Source organism: Bos taurus, chromosome 20 (genome assembly GCF_002263795.3).
Source record: "Bos taurus isolate L1 Dominette 01449 registration number 42190680 breed Hereford chromosome 20, ARS-UCD2.0, whole genome shotgun sequence".
Taxonomy (NCBI): domain Eukaryota; kingdom Metazoa; phylum Chordata; class Mammalia; order Artiodactyla; family Bovidae; genus Bos; species Bos taurus.
In genome coordinates this window covers 32,521,925-32,542,451 of record NC_037347.1, presented here as the reverse complement: position 1 = coordinate 32,542,451, position 20,527 = coordinate 32,521,925, and the positions used below count along the sequence as shown (strand labels likewise).

At 39.2% G+C, this 20,527-nt stretch overlaps 1 protein-coding gene across 2 annotated transcripts in view; it reads left to right on the top strand.

Annotated features, from left to right (window-relative positions):
• FBXO4 (F-box protein 4) overlaps window positions 1–20,527 on the top strand; it is a 215,176-nt gene that overhangs the window by 62,961 nt on the left and 131,688 nt on the right. The window contains exon 8 of one of the 2 annotated variants that reach the window (XR_009491874.1): window positions 8,525–8,611. The exons of the other annotated variant lie outside the window; for it this stretch is intronic. The gene's annotated coding sequence lies outside the window, so the exon portion shown is untranslated. Of the gene's footprint in view, window positions 1–8,524; window positions 8,612–20,527 lie in introns of those variants that run through there. 2 annotated transcript variants of the gene reach the window in all.

Below are 20,527 nucleotides of genomic sequence, written 5' to 3'. Positions count from 1 at the left end.
TGATAGTTTCCTTTGATGTGCAGAAGCTTTTAGGGTTAATTAGGTCCCATTTGTTTATTTTTGATTTTATTTCCAATATTCTGGGAGGTGGGTCATAGAGGATCCTGCTGTGAATTATGTCAGAGAGTGTTTTGCCTATGTTCTCCTCTAGGAGTTTTATAGTTTCTGGTCTTACGTTGAGATCTTTAATCCATTTTGAGTTTATTTTTGTGTATGGTGTTAGAAAGTGTTCTAGTTTCATTCTTTTACAAGTGGTTGACCAGTTTTCCCAGCACCACTTGTTAAAGAGATTGTCTTTAATCCATTGTATATTCTTGCCTCCTTTGTCAAAGATAAGGTGTCCATATGTGCGTGGATTTATCTCTGGGCTTTCTATTTTGTTCCATTGATCTATATTTCTGTCTTTGTGCCAGTACCATACTGTCTTGATAACTGTGGCTTTGTAGTAGAGCCTGAAGTCAGGTAGGTTGATTCCTCCAGTTCCATTCTTCTTTCTCAAGATCGCTTGGGCTGTTTGAGGTTTTTTGTATTTCCATACAAATTGTGAAATTATTTGTTCTAGCTCTGTGAAGAATACTGTTGGTAGCTTGATAGGGATTGCATTGAATCTATAAATTGCTTTGGGTAGTATACTCATTTTCACTATATTGATTCTTCCAATCCATGAACATGGTATATTTCTCCATCTATTAGTGTCCTCTTTGAGATCTCTAATCTTTCCCATTCTGTTGTTTTCCTTTATTTCTTTGCATTGATCACTGAGGAAGACTTTCTTATCTCTTTGTGCTATTCTTTGGAACTCTGCATTCAGATGGGTATATCTTTCCTTTTTTCCTTTGCCTTTCACTTCTCTTCTTTTCTCAAATGTTTGTGAGGCCTCTGCTTTGCATTTCTTTTTGGGGGGATGGTCTTGATCACTGCCTCCTGTACAATGTCAGGAACCTCCATCCATAGTTCTTCAGGCACTCTGTACATCAGATCTAATCCCTTGAATCTATTTGTCACTTCTACTGTATAATCGTAAGGGATTTGATTTAGGTCATACCTGAATGGTCTAGTGGTTTTCCCTACTTTCTTCAATTTAAGTCTGAATTTGGCAATAAGGAGTTTATGGTCTGAGCCACAGTCAGCTCTAAGTCTTATTTTTGCTGACTGTATTGAGTTTCTCCAACTTTGGCGGCAAAGAATATAATCAATCTGATTTTGGTATTAACCATCTGGTGATGTCCATGTGTAGAGTAGTTTCATATGTTGTTGGAAGTGGGTATTTGCTATGACCAGTGCATTTTCTTGGCAAAACTCTGTTAGCATTTGTCCTGCTTCATTTTGTACTCAAAGGCCTGTTACTCCAAGTATCTCCTGTCTTCCTATTTTTGCATTCCAGTCCCCTATGATGAAAAGGAAATCTTTTTTGGGTGTTAGTTCTAGAAGGTCTTGTAGGTCATCATAGAATTTTCAACTTCAGCTTCTTTGGCATTAGTGGATGGGGTATAGACTTGGATTACTGTGATATTGAGTGGTTTGCCTTGGAAATGAACAGAGATCATCGACAAGAGAATGTTCAATCCCACCAAAAAAAGCTACTCCACCTCCAAGGGCAAAGGAGAAGCCCCAACAAGACAGTAGGAGGGGTGAAATCACGTTTAGAGTCAAACCCCTACCAGCCAGAGATGCTCGAAGGGCTTAAACAAAACCTTGCATGCACCAGGACCCAGAAACTCCACAGAGACTGAGCCACACCTGCCTTTGAGTGTTTGAGTGTCTCCTGTGGAGGCATGGATCAGCAGTAGCCTGCCGCAGGGACAGGCTCTCTGGTTGCAGCAGACCTTGGACACACAGTGTGTTGCGTAAGCCCTCTTGGAAGAGGTCACCATTAGCCCCACCATAAAACCACTGAGCAGATGACCCACAAACTGCAGAGCAATTATACTAAATAAATTCTTGCACTGTTAGGAAAGTTCTAGGACACACAACAGATTTCCCAACTTGAGGATCCAGCAAAGGGACTAAGAACCCCCAGGGAATTTGACTTTGGAGGCCAGTGGGCTTTGATTACAAAACTTCCACAGGACTGGGGAAACAGACTCTTGGAGGGCACAAACAAAACCTTGGCACACCAGGAGCCAGGAGAAAGGAGCAGTGTCCCACAAGAAACTGAATCAGACTTGATTGTTATGTCTGGCAGAGGTGTGGGTCGACAGTGGCCTGTTGCAGCATCTGGGTCACTGAATACAAAAGTGGCGGCTTAAGCCCTTTTGAAGGAGGCCCCCATTACCATCATTACCCCTACCATAGTTTGGCCTCAGGCCAAAACACAGTCCTGCCCATCAACAGAAAATTGGATCAAAGATTTACTGAGTGTTGCCCTGCCCATCAGAACAAGACCCAGTTCCCCCACAGTCAGTCTATCCAATCAGGAAACTTCTCCACAAGCCTCTTATCCTTATCCATCAGAGGGCAGACAGAATGAAAACCACAGCCACAGAAAACTAACCAAACTGATCACATGAACCACAGCCTTGTCTAACTCAATGAAACTATGAGCCATGCTATGTAGGGCCACCCAAGATGGACAGGTCATAATGGAGAGTTCTGACAAAATGTTGTCCACTGGAGAAGGGAATGGCAAACCACTTCAGCATTATTGCCTTGAGAACCCCATGAACAGTATGAAAAGGCAAAAAGATATGACACTGAAAATGGACTCCCTAGGTTGGTAGGTGCCCAATACACTACTGGAGAAGAGTAGAGAAATAACTCCAGAAAGGATGAAGAGATGGAGCCAAAGCAAAAACACCCAGTTGTGGATGTGACTCGTGATGGAAGTAAAGTCCAATGCTGTAAAGAGCATATTGCATAGGAACCTGGTATGTTAGGTCCATGAATCAAGGTAAATGGAAGTGATCAAACAGGATATGGCAAGAGTGAATATCAACATTTTAGGAATCAGTAAACTAAAATGTACTGCATTGGGTGAATTTAACTCAGATGACCATTATATCTACTACTGTGGGCAAGAATCCTGTAGAAGAAATGGAGTAACCCTCACAGTCAACAGAAGGGTCCGAAATGCAGTCTCTAAAGTGACAGAATGATCTCTATTCGTTTCCAAGGCAAACCATCATACTGTACAGTTTAAAATACAAACATTTCCACCAAGAATATATGAGAGCATTTTCCTGTTCTATATTTCATTTGCTAAATCATATTGAATGCTTCTGGCTTCCCAGTGGCTCAGCAGGTAAGGAATCTGTCTGCAATGCTATGTGCGTTTGATCCCTGAGTTCCTGGTACGATACTCTGGAATAGGAAATGGCAGCCTACTCCAGTATTATTGCTGGGAAAATCTCATGGACAGAGGAGCCTGGCAGGCTACAGTCCATACAGTCACTGAGAGTCAGACAGAACTGAGCACACATGAGCATGCATCTTTTACTAAATAAAAAGAAAAGTGTGAGCATTTGTCTCAAGTTTTTCAATTATTTCCTTGAAAACTTTCAGTTCAGTTGCTCAGTTGTTTCAGACTCTTTGTGACCCCATGGACTGCAGCATGCCAGGCTTCCCTGTCCATCACCAACTCCTGGAGCCTACTCAAACTCATGTCAATCACATCAGTGATGCCATCCAACCATCTCATCCTCTGTCATCCCTTCTCCTCCCGCCTTCAATCTTTCCCAGCATCAGGGTCTTTTCAAATGAATCAGCTCTTCACATCAGGTGGCCAAAGTATTGAAGTTTCGGCTTCAACATCAGTCCTTCCAATGAATATTCAGGACTGATCTCCTTTAGGATGGACTGGTTTGATCTCCTTGCAGTCCAAGGGACTCTCAAGAGTCTTCTCCAACACCACAGTTCAAAAGCATCAATTCTTTGGTGCTCAGATTTCTTTATAGTCCATCCATTCATGACTACTGGAAAAATCATAGCTTTGACTAGATGGACCTTTGTTGGAAAAGTAATGTCTCTGTTTTTTAATATGATGTCTAGTTTGGTCATAGCTTTCCTTCCAAGGAGCAAGTGTCTTTTAATTTCATGGCTGTAGTCACCATCTGCAGTGATTTTGGAGCCCCCCCCCAAAAAAAAATAAAATCTGTCACTGTTTCCATTGTTTCCCCATCTATTTGCCATGAAGTGATGGGACCAAATGCCATGGTCTTAGTTTTCTGAATGTTGAGTTTTAAGCTGACTTTCTCACTCTCCTCTTTCACTTTCATCAAGAGGCTCTTTAGTTGTTCTTCACTTTCTGCCATAAGGGTGGTGTTATCTGCATATCTGAGATTATTGTTATTTCTCCTGGCAATCTTGATTCCAGCTTGTGCTTCATCCAGCCTGGTATTTTGCATGATGTCCTCTGCATATAAGCTAAATAAGCAGGGTGACAATATACAGCCTTGATGTACTCCTTTCTCAATTTGGAACCAGTCTGTTGTTCCATGTCCAGTTCTAACTATTGCTTCTTGACCTGAATATAGATTTCTCAGGAGGTAGGTCAGATGGTCTGGTATTCCCATCTCTTGAAGAATTTTCCACAGTTTGTTATGATCCAACAGTCAAAGGCTTTGGTGTAATCGATAAAGCAGAAGTATGTTTTTCTGGAACTGTCTTGCTTTTTTGATGATCCAACAGATGTTGGCAATTTGATTTCTGGTTCCTCTGCCTTTTCTAAATTCAGCTTGAACATCTGGATGTTCTGGTTCACGTAGTGTTGAAGCCTGGCTTGGAGAATTTTGAGCATTACTTTACTAGCGTGTGAGATGAGTGCAATTGTGCAATAGTTTGAACATTCTTTGGCATCGCCTTTTTTTGGGATTGGAATGAATCCTGTGGCCACTGGTGAGTTTTCCAAATTTGCTGGCACATTGAGTACAGCACTTTCACAGCATCATCTTTCAGGATTTGAAATAGCTCAACTGGAATTCCATCACCTCCATTAGCTTTTTGTAGTGATACTTCCTAAGACCCACTTGACTTTGCATTCCAGAATGGCTCTAGGTGAGTGATCACACCATCGTGGTTATCTAGGTCATGAAGATCTTTTTTGTATAGTTCTTCTATATATTCTTGCCACCTCTTCTTAATATCTTTGGCTTCTGTTAGGTCCATAACATTTCTGTCCTCTATTGTGTCCATCTTTACATGAAATGTTCCCTGGGTATCTCTGATTTTCTTGAAGAGATCTCTAGTCTTTCCCATTCTATTGTTTTCCTTTATTTCTTTGTATTGATCACTGAGGAAGACTTTCTTATCTCTCCATGCTATTCTTTGGAACTCTTTGGTATTCAAATGGGTGTATTTTCCCTTTCCTCCTTTGCCTTTCACTTCTGTTCTTTTCTTAGCTATTTGTAAGGCCTCTTTAGACAACCATTTTGCCTTTTTACATTTCTTTTTCTTGGGGATGGTCTTGATCACTGCCTCCTGTACAATGTCAGGAACCTCCATCCATAGTTCTTCAGGCGCTCTGTATATCAGATCTAATCCTTTGAATCTACTTGTCACTTCCACTGTATAATCATAAGGGATTTGATTTAGGTCATACCTGAATGGTCTAGTGGTTTTCCCTACATTCTTCAATTTAAGTCTGAATTTGGCAATAAGGAGTTTATGATCTGACCACAAGTAAGCTCCCAGTCTTGTTTTTGTTGACTATATAGAGCTTCTCCATCTTTGGCTGCAAAGAATATTCAATCTGATTTTGGTATTGACCATCTGGTGATGTCCATGTGTAGAGTCATGTTTTGTTGGAAGAGAGTGTTTGGTATGACCAGTGCATTTTCTTGTCAAAACTCTGTTACCCTTTGACCTGCTTTATCTGGTACTCCAAGGCCAAATATCCCTGTTACTCCAGGTGTCTCTTGACTTCCTACTTTTGCATTACAGTCACCTATAATGAAAAGGACATCTTTTTTGGGTGTTAGTTCTAGAAGGTCTTGTAAGTCTTCATAGAACTGTTCAACTTCAGCTTCTTTGGCATTAGTGATTGGGGTATAGACTTAGATTACTGTGATACTGAATGGTTTGCCTTGGAAACTAACAGAGATCATTCTGTCATTTTTGAGATGGCATCCAAGTATTGCATTTCAGACTCTTGTTGACTATGATGGCTACTCCATTTCTTCTAAGGGATTCTGACCCACAATAGTAGATATAATGGTCATCTGAGTTAAATTCACCCAGTCCAGTACATTTTAGTTCACTGATTCCTAAAATGTCGATGTTCACTCTTGCCATATCCTGTTTGATCACTTCCAATTTACCTTGATTCATGGACCTAACGTGCCAGGTTCCTATGCAATATTGCTCTTTACAGCATTAGACTTTGCTTCCATCACCAGTTACATCCACAACTGGGCATAGTTTTTGCTTTGGCTCCATCTCTTCATCCTTTCTGGAGTTATTCCTCCACTGTTCTCCGGTAGCATTTGGGCACCTACCAACCTAGGGAGTCCATTTTCAGTGTCATATCTTTTTGCCTTTTTATACTGTTCTTGGGGTTCTCAAGGCAAAAATTCTGAAGTGGTTTGCCATTGCTTTTTCCAGTAGACCACATTTTGTCAGAACTCTCCAACATGACCCATCTGTCTTGGGTGGCCCTACACAGATTGGCTCATAGTTTCATTGAGTTAGACAAGGCTGTGATCCATGTGATCAGTTTGTTTAGTTTTCTGTGATTGTGGTTTTCATTCTGTCTGCCTTATAATGGATAAGGATAAGAGGCTTATGAAAGTTTGAAAACTTAACCACTAGCCATATATGAGACTGGTCATATGCCAATGACATCTTCACTTGGCTTAGTGATTTAAAACTGTATTTATTCGATGAAAAGTAAGTGAAAACGTTAGTTGTTCAGTCCTGTCTGACTCTTTGTGACCTCATGGACTGTAGCCTACCAAGCTCCTCTGTCCTTGAAATTTATTCAGTAGGTACCTCCCAATTTTATTGATGATTCAATTTAATTCAATGTCTTTGATGAATAGCAAGTTTAAAATTTCTTTTATATTTTTATATAAATTGTATTACTTCTGTGAATGATCAGTTCTTTTGCTCATTTCTTTTGGGTTACTAGTGGTTTTTGTAATAATTTTTATGCTTTTTACAAAAGTAATTCATTTTTTATATTATTTATGCCAAATGTTACTCTAATTTTAAAATTAGTTTTTTTTCTGATATGTCATATAGTCAAATTTATTGATTTTGCAGTTATGTATTTTATTTATTTATTTTTAGTTTTTAAATTTAATTTTATTTTTTAACATTTATATTGGAGTAAGAACTTTCCTAATAGCTCAGCTGGTAATGAAGATGCCTAAAATGCAGGAGACCCCAGTTCGATTCCTGGGTTAGAAAGATCCGCTGGAGAACAGATTGGCTACCCACTCCAGTCTTGGGTTTCCCTTGTGGCTCAGCAGGTAAAGAATCTGCCTGCAACGTGAGAGACCTGAGTTAGATCCCTGGGTTGGGAAGATGCCCTGGCAAAGGGAAAGGCTACCCACTCCAGTACTCTGGCCTGGAGAATTCCATGGACTGTATAGTCCATGGGATCATAAAGAGTCGGACACTCTTTATGTGTGACTTTCACTTTCAATTCATGGCTGATTAACAATGTTGTGATAGTTTCAGGTGAACAGTAAAGGGACTCAGATACATATATCCATTCTGATTCTCACAATATAGAGCATATTGTGTATTTTCCATAGAACATGAATTAACTTAAGTAAATATGTAATTAATATTTTCTAATGCTTGATTTTGTCTACTAGATTTGCCAAAATCCAAAAATGGAGATGGTATACGCTCTAATGCTACCATTTCAGTGAATTTCTTCAATGTATTATAATTTTCATATTTGATATTAAAACTATCTAGTACTGAAGGGCTGCCCAGGTGGTGCAGTGGTAAAGAATCCACCTGCCAATGCAGGAGGATGGTAAAGAGTCTGCCTGCAATGCGGGAGATTGGGTTCGATCTCTGGTTTGGGAAGATCTCCTGGAGCAGGGAATGGCAACCCACTCCAGTATTCTTGTCTGGAAAATCCCATAGATGGAGGAGCCTAGCGGGCTACAGTTCATGGGGGTCACAAAGAGTCAGACACAACTGAGAGACAAAAGAAAGATTGCAAGAAAGCAAACAGAGATGCAAGAGACACAAGTTCGTTCCCTGGGTTGGGACTATCCCCTTGAGAAGGAAAAGGCAATCCAGTCCAGTATTCTTGCCTAAAAATTTCCACGGACAGATGAGCCTGGCAGGCTAAAGTCCATGGGGTCACAAAGAGTTGAATATGACTGGGCAACTGAGCATATACACACATCTAGTACTGAAAGTCTCTTAATGATAGCCATCATCTTATTATGAATTGAAATGCTTATCATTATAATTTAATCCTCTAATATAATTTATTTATCATGATTTTTCTTTGTCCAGTTTTATTATTACCTCTTTTTCATTTTTTAAATTTGCCTTTTTCTACATATCTTGGCCCATAATTTTTTTTTTACATATTTGTACCATTTTGTTTAATTTCTTTCAGTTCAGTTCAGTCACTCAGTCGTGAACTACTCTTTGCGAAACCATGAATCGCAGCACGCCAGGCCTCCCTGTCCATCACCAACTCCCGGAGTTCACTCAAACTCACATCCATCAAGTCAGTGATGCCATCCAGCCATCTCATCCTGTGTCGTCCCCTTCTCCTCCTGCCCTCAATCCCTCCCAGCATCAGGGTCTTTTCCAATGAGTCAACTCTTCACATCAAGTGGCCAACGTACTGGAGTTTCAGCTTTAGCGTCAGTGCTTCCAATGACCACCCAGGACTGATCTCCTTTAGGATGGACTGGTTGGATCTCCTTGCAGTCCAAGCTACTCTCAAGAGTCTTCTCCAATACCACAGTTCAAAAGCATCAATTCTTCGGTGCTCAGCATTCTTCACAGTCTGACAACTTTCACATCCATACGTGACCACTGGAAAAACCATAGCCTTGACTAGATGGACCTTTGTTGGCAAAGTAATATCTCTGCTTTTCAATATGCTATCTAGGTTGGTCATAACTTTCCTTCCAAGGAGTAAGCATCTTTTAATGTCATGGCTGCAATCACCATCTGCAGTGATTTTGGAGCCCCCCAAAATAAAGTCTGCCACTGTTTCCACTGTTTCCCCATCTATTTCCCATGAAGTGATGGGACCAGATGCCGTGATCTTAGATTTCGGAATGCTGAGCTTTAAGCCAACTTTTCCACTCTCCTCTTTCACTTTCATCAAGAGGCTTTTTAGTTCCTCTTCACTTTCTGCCATAAGGGTGGTGTCATCTGCATATCTGAGGTTATTGATATTTCTCCCAGCAATCTTGATTCCAGTTTGTGCTTCTTCCAGCCCAGCATTTCTCATGATGTACTCTGTCTAAACTCATTTTATGCTGGAGAATTTAAGCCATTTAAATTTACTGCTGCAATCTGTATATTTGTTCTATTGTATTTCTCTGATTTCATTTGTTAATTTTTGGATAACTTCTTTTTTTATTTTTTTTTTATTTTTTTATTCTTCCAATTTTATTTTATTTTTAAACTTTACATAATTGTATTAGTTTTGCCAAATATCAAAATGAATCCACCACAGGCATACATGTGTTCCCCATCCTGAACCCTCCTCCCTCCTCCCTCCCCATACCATCCCTCTGGGCCGTCCCAGTGCACCAGCCCCAAGCATCCAGCATCGTGCATCGAACCTGGACTGGCAACTCGTTTCCTACATGATATTTTACATGTTTCATTGCCATTCTCCCAAATCTTCCCACCCTCTCCCTCTCCCACAGAGTCCATAAGACTGTTCTATACATCAGTGTCTCTTTTGCTGTCTCGTACACAGGGTTATTGTTACCATCTTTCTAAATTCCATATATATGCGTAAGTATACTGTATTTATGTTTTTCCTTCTGGCTTACTTCACTCTGTATAATAGGCTCCAGTTTCATCCACCTCATTAGAACTGATTCAAATGTATTCTTTTTAATGGCTGAGTAATACTCCATTGTGTATATGTACCACAGCTTTCTTATCCATTCATCTGCTGATGGACATCTAGGTTGCTTCCATGTCTTGGCTATTATAAACAGTGCTGCGATGAACATTGGGGTACACGTGTCTCTTTCCCTTCTGGTTTCCTCAGTGTGTATGCCCAGCAGTGGGGTTGCTGGATCATAAGGCAGTTCTATTTCCAGTTTTTTAAGGAATCTCCACACTGTTCTCCATAGTGGCTGTACTAGTTTGCATTCCCACCAACAGTGTAAGAGGGTTCCCTTTTCTCCACACCCTCTCCAGCATTTATTGCTTGTAGACTTTTGGATCGCAGCCATTCTGACTGGCGTGAAATGGTACCTCATAGTGGTTTTGATTTGCATTTCTCTGATAATGAGTGATGTTGAGCATCTTTTCATGTGTTTGTTAGCCATCTGTATGTCTTTTTTGGAGAAATGTCTATTTAGTTCTTTGGCCCATTTTTTGATTGGGTCGTTTATTTTTCTGGAGTTGAGCTGTAGGAGTTGCTTGTATATTTTTGATATTAGTTGTTTGTCGGTTGCTTCATTTGCTATTATTTTCTCCCATTCTGAAGGCTGTCTTTTCACCTTGCTAATAGTTTCCTTTGATGTGCAGAAGCTTTTAAGGTTAATTAGGTCCCATTTGTTTATTTTTGCTTTTATTTCCAATATTCTGGGAGGTGGGTCGTAGAGGATCCTGCTGTGATGTATGTCGGAGAGTGTTTTGCCTATGTTCTCCTCTAGGAGTTTTATAGTTTCTGGTCTTACGTTTAGATCTTTAATCCATTTTGAGTTTATTTTTGTGTATGGTGTTAGAAAGTGGTCTAGTTTCATTCTTTTACAAGTGGTTGACCAGATTTCCCAGCACCACTTGTTAAAGAGATTGTCTTTTCTCCATTGTATATTCTTGCCTCCTTTGTCGAAGATAAGGTGTCCATATGTGCGTGGATTTATCTCTGGGCTTTCTATTTTATTCCATTGATCAATATTTCTGTCTTTGTGCCAGTACCATACTGTCTTGATAACTGTGGCTTTGTAGTAGAGTCTGAAGTCAGGTAGGTTGATTCCTCCAGTTCCATTCTTCTTTCTCAAGATCGCTTGGGCTGTTTGAGGTTTTTTGTATTTCCATACAAATTGTGAAATTATTTGTTCTAGCTCTGTGAAGAATACTGTTGGTAGCTTGATAGGGATTGCGTTGAATCTATAAATTGCTTTGGGTAGTATACTCATTTTCACTATATTGATTCTTCCAATCCATGAACATGGTATATTTCTCCATCTATTAGTGTCCTCTTTGATTTCTTTCACCAGTGTTTTATAGTTTTCTATATATAGGTCTTTAGTTTCTTTAGGTAGATATATTCCTAAGTATTTTATTCTTTCCGTTGCAATGGTGAATGGAATTGTTTCCTTAATTTCTCTTTCTGTTTTCTCATTATTAGTGTATAGGAATGCAAGGGATTTCTGTGTGTTGATTTTATATCCTGCAACTTTACTGTAGTCATTGATTATTTCTAGTAATTTTCTGGTGGACTCTTTAGGGTTTTCTATGTAGAGGATCATGTCATCTGCAAATAGTGAGAGTTTTACTTCTTCTTTTCCAATTTGGATTCCTTTTATTTCTTTTTCTGCTCTGATTGCTGTGGCCAAAACTTCCAAAACTATGTTGAATAGTAATGGTGAAAGTGGGCACCCTTGTCTTGTTCCTGACTTTAGAGGAAATGCCTTCAATTTTTCACCATTGAGGATAATGTTTGCAGTGGGTTTGTCATATATAGCTTTTATTATGTTGAGGTATGTTCCTTCTATTCCTGCTTTCTGGAGAGTTTTTATCATAAATGGATGTTGAATTTTGTCAAAGGCTTTCTCTGCATCTATTGAGATAATCATATGGTTTTTATTTTTCAATTTGTTAATGTGGTGTATTACATTGATTGATTTGCGGATATTGAAGAATCCTTGCATCCCTGGGATAAAGCCCACTTGGTCATGGTGTATGATCTTTTTAATGTGTTGTTGGATTCTGATTGCTAGAATTTTGTTAAGGATTTTTGCATCTATGTTCATCAGTGATATTGGCCTGTAGTTTTCTTTTTTTGTGGGATCTTTGTCAGGTTTTGGTATTAGGGTGATGGTGGCCTCATAGAATGAGTTTGGAAGTTTACCTTCCTCTGCAATTTTCTGGAAGAGTTTGAGCAGGATAGGTGTTAGCTCTTCTCTAAATTTTTGGTAGAATTCAGCTGTGAAGCCGTCTGGACCGGGGCTTTTGTTTGCTGGAAGATTTTTGATTACAGTTTCAATTTCCATGCTTGTGATGGGTCTGTTAAGATTTTCTATTTCTTCCTGGTCCAGTTTTGGAAAGTTGTACTTTTCTAAGAATTTGTCCATTTCTTCCACGTTGTCCATTTTATTGGCATATAATTGTTGATAGTAGTCTCTTATGATCCTTTGTATTTCTGTGTTGTCTGTTGTGATCTCTCCATTTTCGTTTCTAATTTTGTTGATTTGATTTTTCTCCCTTTGTTTCTTGATGAGTCTGGCTAATGGTTTGTCAATTTTATTTATCCTTTCAAAGAACCAGCTTTTGGTTTTGTTGATTTTTGCTATGGTCTCTTTTGTTTCTTTTGCATTTATTTCTGCTCTAATTTTTAAGATTTCTTTCCTTCTACTAACCCTGGGGTTCTTCATTTCTTCCTTTTCTAGTTGCTTTAGGTGTAGAGTTAGGTTATTTATTTGACTTTTTTCTTGTTTCTTGAGGTGTGCCTGTATTGCTATGAACTTTCCCCTTAGGACTGCTTTTACCGTGTCCCACAGGTTTTGGGTTGTTGTGTTTTCATTTTCATTCGTTTCTATGCAAATTTTGATTTCGTTTTTGATTTCTTCTGTGATTTGTTGGTTATTCAGCAGCGTGTTGTTCAGCCTCCATATGTTGGAATTTTTAATAGTTTTTCTCCTGTAATTGAGATCTAATCTTACTGCATTGTGGTCAGAAAAAATGCTTGGAATGATTTCTATTTTTTTGAATTTACCAAGGCTAGCTTTATGGCCCAGGATGTGATCTATCCTGGAGAAGGTTCCATGTGCGCTTGAGAAAAAGGTGAAATTCATTGTTTTGGGATGAAATGACCTATAGATATCAATTAGGTCTAACTGGTCTATTGTATCGTTTAAAGTTTGTGTTTCCTTGTTAATTTTCTGTTTAGTTGATCTATCCATAGGTGTGAGTGGGGTATTAAAGTCTCCCACTATTATTGTGTTATTGTTAATTTCTCCTTTCATACTTGTTAGCATTTGTCTTACGTACTGTGGTGCTCCCGTGTTGGGTGCATATATATTTATAATTGTTATATCTTCTTCTTGGATTGATCCTTTGATCATTATGTAGTGACCTTCTTTGTCTCTTTTCACAGCCTTTGTTTTAAAGTCTATTTTATCTGATATGAGTATTGCTACTCCTGCTTTCTTTTGGTCCCTATTTGCATGGAAAATCTTTTTCCAGCCCTTCACTTTCAGTCTGTATGTGTCCCCTGTTTTGAGGTGGGTCTCTTGTAGACAACATATGTAGGGGTCTTGTTTTTGTATCCATTCAGCCAGTCTTTGTCTTTTGGTTGGGGCATTCAACCCATTTACATTTAAGGTAATTACTGATAAGTATGTTCCCGTTGCCATTTACTTTATTGTTTTGGGTTCGAGTTTATACACCGTTTTTGTGTTTCCTGTCTAGAGAATATCCTTTAGTATTTGTTGGAGAGCTGGTTTGGTGGTGCAGAATTCTCTCAGCTTTTGCTTGTCTGAAAAGCTTTTGATTTCTCCTTCATACTTGAATGAGATCCTTGCTGGGTACAATAATCTGGGCTGTAGTTATTTTCTTTCATCATTTTAAGTATGTCTTGCCATTCCCTCCTGGCTTGAAGAGTTTCTATTGAAAGATCAGCTGTTATCCTTATGGGAATTCCCTTGTGTGTTATTTGTTGTTTTTCCCTTGCTGCTTTTAATATTTGTTCTTTGTGTTTGATCTTTGTTAATTTGATTAATATGTGTCTTGGGGTGTTTCTCCTTGGGTTTATCCTGTTTGGTACTCTCTGGGTTTCTTGGACTTGGGTGATTATTTCCTTCCCCATTTTAGGGAAGTTTTCCACTATTATCTCCTCAAGTATTTTCTCATGGTCTTTCTTTTTGTCTTCTTCTTCTGGAACCCCTATGATTCGAATGTTGTAGCGTTTAATATTGTCCTGGAGGTCTCTGAGATTGTCCTCATTTCTTTTAATTCGTTTTTCTTTTATCCTCTCTGATTCATTTATTTCTACCATTCTATCTTCTAATTCACTAATCCTGTCTTCTGCCTCTGTTATTCTACTATTTGTTGCCTCCAGAGTGTTTTTAATTTCACTTATTGCATTATTCATTATATATTGACTCTTTTTTATTTCTTCTAGGTCCTTGTTAAACCTTTCCTGCATCTTCTCAATCCTTGTCTCCAGGCTATTTATCTGTGATTCCATTTTAGTCAAGATTTTGGATCAATTTCACTATCATTATTCGGAATTCTTTATCAGGTAGATTCCCTATCTCTTCCTCTTTTGTTTGGTTTGGTGGGCATTTATCCTGTTCCTTTATCTGCTGAGTATTCCTCTGTCTCTTCATCTTGTTTAAATTGCTGAGTTTGGGGTGTCCTTTCTGTATTCTGGCAGTTTGTGGAGTTCTCTTTATTATGGCGTTTCCTCACTGTGTGTGGGTTTGTACAGGTGGCTTGTCAAGGTTTCCTGGTTAGGGAAGCTTGTGTCGGTGTTCTGGTGGGTGGAGCTGTATTTCTTCTCTCTGGAGTGCAATGAAATGTCCAGTAATGGGTTATGAGATGTCTATAGTTTTGGGGTGACTTTGGGCAGCCTGTATCTTGAAGCTCAGGGCTGTGTTCCTTTGTTGCTGGAGAATATGCTTGGTATGTCTTGCTCTGGAACTTATTGGCCCTTGTGTGGTGCTTGGTTTCAGTGTCGGTATGGAGGCATTTGATGAGCTCCTGTCAATGAATGTTCCTTGGAGTCAGGAGTTCCCTGGAGTCAGGGTTTGGACTTAAGTCTCCTGCTTCCGATTATCGGTCTTATTTTTACAGTAGTTTCAAAACTTCTCCTTCAATACAGCACCATTGATAAAACATCTACATTAAAGATGATAAGTTTCTCTACAGTGAGGGTCACTCAGAGAAGTTCACAGGGTTACATGGAGAAGAGAAGAGGGAGGAGGGAGTTAGAGGTGACCCAAATGAGATGAGGTGAATCAATAGTGGAGAGAGTGGGCTAGCCAGTAGTCACTTCCTTATGTGCACTCCACAACTGGACCACTCAGAGATGTTCACGGGGTTATACAGAGAAGAGAAGAAGGAGGAAGGTAACAGAGGTGGCCAGAAGGATAAAAGGGGGGAATGAAAAGGAGGGAGACAGATCCAGCCAGTAATCAGTTCCCTAAGTGTTCTCCACCGTCTGGAACACACAGAAATTCACAGAGTTGGGTAGAGTAGAGAGGGGTTAGGGAGGAGACACAGGCGACCTGGTGGAGAAAAAGGAGGGTCCAAAGGGAGAGAGAGCAGTCAAGCCAGTAATCTCACTCCCTAGTGAAAAATGGGTCCTGAAGATTGGGTCCTTAAAGGTACAAAATTGGTAACAAATACATAAAAGCAAAAATTAAAAATCTAGAGTAGAGTTTGGGATTTCAAAAATACGATGTTAAAGAAAAGAAGAAGGAAAAGAAAGAGAGAAAAAACGAACAAACAAAAACAAACAAGGTCGTGAAAATTATAAAGAAAGTACAGGTACAAAATTGATAACTAATACCAGAAAGCAAAAATTAAAAATCTAGAGTAGAGTTTGGAATTTCAAAAATACAATGTTAAAAAAAAAAAAAAAAAAGAAGAAGAAGAAAAATAAAGAGAGAAAACAAACAAACAAATACGAACAATGTCACAAAAATTATAAAGAAAATACAGGTACAAAATTGATATCAAATACCAAAAAGCATAAATTAAAAATCTAGAGTAAAGTTTGGAATTTCAGATATACAATGTTATATAAAAGAAGAAGAGAAAGAAACAGAGAAGAAGAAGAAAAAAAAAAAAAAAGTCACAGAAATTATATAAAAAAAAACTATAGGTACAAAATTGATAACATATACCAAAAAGCGAAAATTAAAAATCTAGAGTAGAGTTTGGAATTTCAAAAATACAATGTTAAAGAAAAGAAGAAAAAAACAAAAACAAGAACAAAAAAAAAAAAAAAAACAAGGTCAAAAAATTATAGAATATATATATGAAGTTTGCTGAAGAAGAAAAAAATAGGGTCTTTTTTTTTTTTTTTGCAAAGTAATAGGTTATAAAAGTGAAAATTAAAGGAACAATAGAGGACTTAAAATTTTTTTTTTTTTTAATTAAAAAAAAAAGAAAGAATGATCGTAAAAATAATAAAAATATATCTAGGGCTTTTTTGTTTTTGTTTTTTTTTTCTTGGGTGTTGTGGGTTCAGTTCATTTTTGGCTAGTTCCTTGGTCAGATTTACATTTCTCAAGATCTATAGGCCCCTTCCTATGTAGTCCGTAGTAACCACAGGGTTTTGATCTATTGCCTGTAGCTTCCAAGGCGTTTCCCTCTGTTATATCTTCTTCTGTTTGCTAGTCTCTTCAGTATCTGGTTTCCGCCCTGACTCAAAGGGCACGGTGGAGGACACTTTTTTTTTTTTTTTTTTTTAGGCTTACTTGTTCAGTCGCGCTGTGGGGAGGGAGGGAGGGATGCTGCAAACAAATAACACTGGCGTGGGCTCGCAGTGCCTCAGCCACCCTGGGTCTGCCCCCACTCACGGTGCGTGTAGCCTCCCTGTCCACACTGCTCGGACTCTAGGTTGTTCTGCCGGGAACAATCCGAGGCTGGCCCTGGGCTGCATGCACCTCCCAGGTCCAAGCCGCTCAGGTTCAGGCACTCGGGTAGTCCTCAGAGGCGCAGACTCAGTTGGGCCTGCGTTTTGTGCTCTTCCCAGGTCCGAGCGCCAATTTGCTCTTCCCAGGCGAGCGCCAATGCTGCGACTTATCGCCTCCCCGCCACTCGGTTATCTGGATGTAAAACCGGCGCACCTTCTCAGGCAGATGTTGACCGTCCAGACCCCCAAGAAGTTTTAGTTAGCAAAGAAGCCTGCTTACAATTTTATAGATAATGTCTCTCTGGGGCTGCAATTGCCCCCTTCCGGCTCTGGCTGCCTGTCACCGGAGGGGGAAGGTCTGCAGCCGGCTATCTCTGTTCAGTCCTTTGTTCCGTGCGCGGGCCTGGCGGTCTTAGGTTAGGGCTGGCTTTTCGCGTGGTAGGTATCCCACAGTCTGGTTTGCTAGCCCAAATTATTTCGCTCAGATAGCGCTCAGGGTATTCAGGCCAGATTCTTACTCTCAGCGATGCAGCCCACACCGCGCCTCCCTGCCCAGCCCCGGTTTGCTAATGGCGGATGCAGGCGTCTGCGCTGCTTCTCTGCTGGGGGAGTTACCGTAGGGCTCGCAATCTGCGAGTTTTAAATTGTTTATTTATTTTTTCTCCCTGTTATATTGCCCTCTGTGCTTCCAAAGCTCGGCGCAGATTCGGCAGTGAGAAGGTTTCCTGATGTTTGGAAACTTCTCTCTTTTTAAGATTCCCTTCCCGGGACGGAACTCCGTCCCTCCCTCTTTTGTCTCTTTTTTTTTGTTTTTAATATTTTTTCCTACCTCCTTTCGAAGAGTTGGGTTGCTTTTCTGGGTGCCTGATGTCCTCTGCCGGCATTCAGAAGTTGTTTTGTGGAATTTACTCGACGTTTAAATGCTCTTTTGATGAATTTGTGGGGGAGAAAGTGTTCTCCCCGTCCTACTCCTCCGCCATCTTCTGAATTGGTCGGATAACTTCTTTTCTATGTCTTTTTAGATATATATTTCTCCAATATTTGCAATGATAAATGCCCTATTTGAAAATTTCATCAGTATATATATATTACACTTAAATTAAACTTCTTTAGTCTGTATCAAATTGTCAGATAATTAAACATTATCATTTTAGTCCCCAGGATTTAAATCCACTTACTTTCTTCTCCTTCTCTCTATCATGCCTCTATAATTGTTAATATAATTTATTATTTTGATAATCTAGTCTAGCAGGTGAGAGCTAGCAAACAGCCACAATAAAATAGATGATATGGAATTGCCACCTATTTGTGGGTCTCAAATCTTATTCATGGGATGTGTAATAGATTCTAACAATGAGCTGTCCATCAATTTTAGTTTTTAATGTTGTTATAATTTTATATTTTTGTGTTTATAAAAGTATTTATTTTGGAAAATGTAAGAATTTAAAACTGATTTAGTCAACTTTATGACTGTGCCAAAGCCTTTGACTGTGTGGATCACAATAAACTGTGGAAAATTCTGAAAGAGATGGGAATACCAGACCACCTGACCTGCCTCTTGAGAAACCTATATGCAGGTCGGGAAGCAACAGTTAGAACTAGATATGGAACAATAGACTGGTTCCAGATAGGAAAAGGAGTATATCTAGGCTGTATATTGTCACCCTGCTTATTTAACTTATATGCAGAGGACATCATGAGAAACGCTGGGCTTGAAGAAGCACAAGCTGGAATCAAGATTACCAGGAGAAATATCAATAACCTCAGATATGCAGATGACACCACCCTTATGGCAGAAAGTGAAGAGGAACTAAAAAGCCTCTTGATGAAAGTGAAAGAGGAGACTGGGAAAGTTGACTTAAAGCTCAACATTCAGAAAACGAAGATCATGGCATCTGGTCCCATCACTTCATGGGAAATAGATGGGGAAACAGTGGAAACAGTGTCAGACTTTATTTTTTTGGGCTCCAAAATCACTGCAGATGGTGACTGCAGCCATGAAATTAAAAGACGCTTACTCCTTGGAAGGAAAGTTATGACCAAACTAGATAGCATATTCAAAAGCAGAGATATTACTTTGCCAACAAAGGTCTGTGTAGTCAAGGCTATGGTTTTTCCAGTGGTCATGTATGGATGTAAGAGTTGGACTGTGAAGAAAGCTGAGTGCCAAAGAATTGATGCTTTTGAACTGTGGTGTTGGAGAAGACTCTTGAGAGTCCCTTGGACTGCAAGGAGATCCAACCAGTCCATCCTAAAGGAGATCAGTCCTGGGTGGTCATTGGAAGCACTGATGCTAAAGCTGAAACTCCAGTACGTTGGCCACCTGATGTGAAGAGTTGACTCATTGGAAAAGACCCTAATGCTGGGAGGGATTGAGGGCAGGAGGAGAAGGGGACGACAGAGGATGAGATGGCTGGATGGCATCACCGACTCGATGGACATGAGTTTGAGTGAACTCCGGGAGTTGGTGATGGACAGGGAGGCCTGGTGTGCTGCAATTCATGGCGTCACAAAGAGTCGGATACGACTGAGCGACTCAACTGAACTGAACTGAACTGATAATGTTATCCAGACAAAAAGTGAGACATTTTAATTTACCTTTTATTCAGACTAAATAAATCATCACAGCTACTTTAAATTAACTCATTAGAGCTCAAAGAATAATGTTAAATGTGACAAGAATTTGAGGAATAGCTCAGTTAGGTTTCTGGTTATTTGTAGTAGCTGGACAGGTGTCTGATCTTGTATTACAAGGACATTAAGGTTCATTATCCTTATTCTTGGCTTTGGATCATCTTTTCTAAGATGGAAACTTCCTTAAGGGCAGACACAGTTAGCCCCATGTTTTTTTTCTCCTGTTTTCCTCCACTATAAAGCAGAGGTTTTCATTTCTGTTTTGGCTAGGGGAGTATAAAGATAAACGAAACCCGTGTTGCTAGGTTGAAATTCAGGTAAGAGGATGACAAATGGCTATTATTTTTACTTTTATGTTATAATCTGCTAAATTTTAGTTCATGTAGGAAAACAGCTCTGAGTGATTGCATTCACTTCATCTTTCTTGTTCAGCTTTCTTCCATGCATGAAAACCCCCAAATGGGAAACATTCCTAAGTTGTATGGAAAGACTTCTGTTCTAATGATGTGTTTTGTATCTTTCCTCTACATTATCAATGTGCGACACCAATCTAATTTTCTCCAAGTTTTGTTCTCTTCAAAAGATTTTCTGTCTACCCTTCTCAATTCCTCTTACTATGATTTAGACCAGTCTTCATTATTTCCTGCCTAGATTGAACAGCAAAATTCTCTTAACTGATTTCCATGCATCCAGTCTCATTCTTTCCTAAACTCTTTCCCAAACTTCCATCTTTGAGATTTTTTTTTTGAGATTTTTTTAAATCATCAAATCAGAGTATGTCATTACTGTTCTAAATAATCCAAACGCCTCTCATTGCCTTCAAAAAGAGTTTGGCAAGACATGTAATTTCCTTTACAATCTAGTACTGACACACCTCTATATTTATTTATTGATTTATTTAATAGAGCCTATAACTTTATATTTGATACACAAAAGTTTTCAGATAGTAGGAATAAATCTTTATGGATGTTG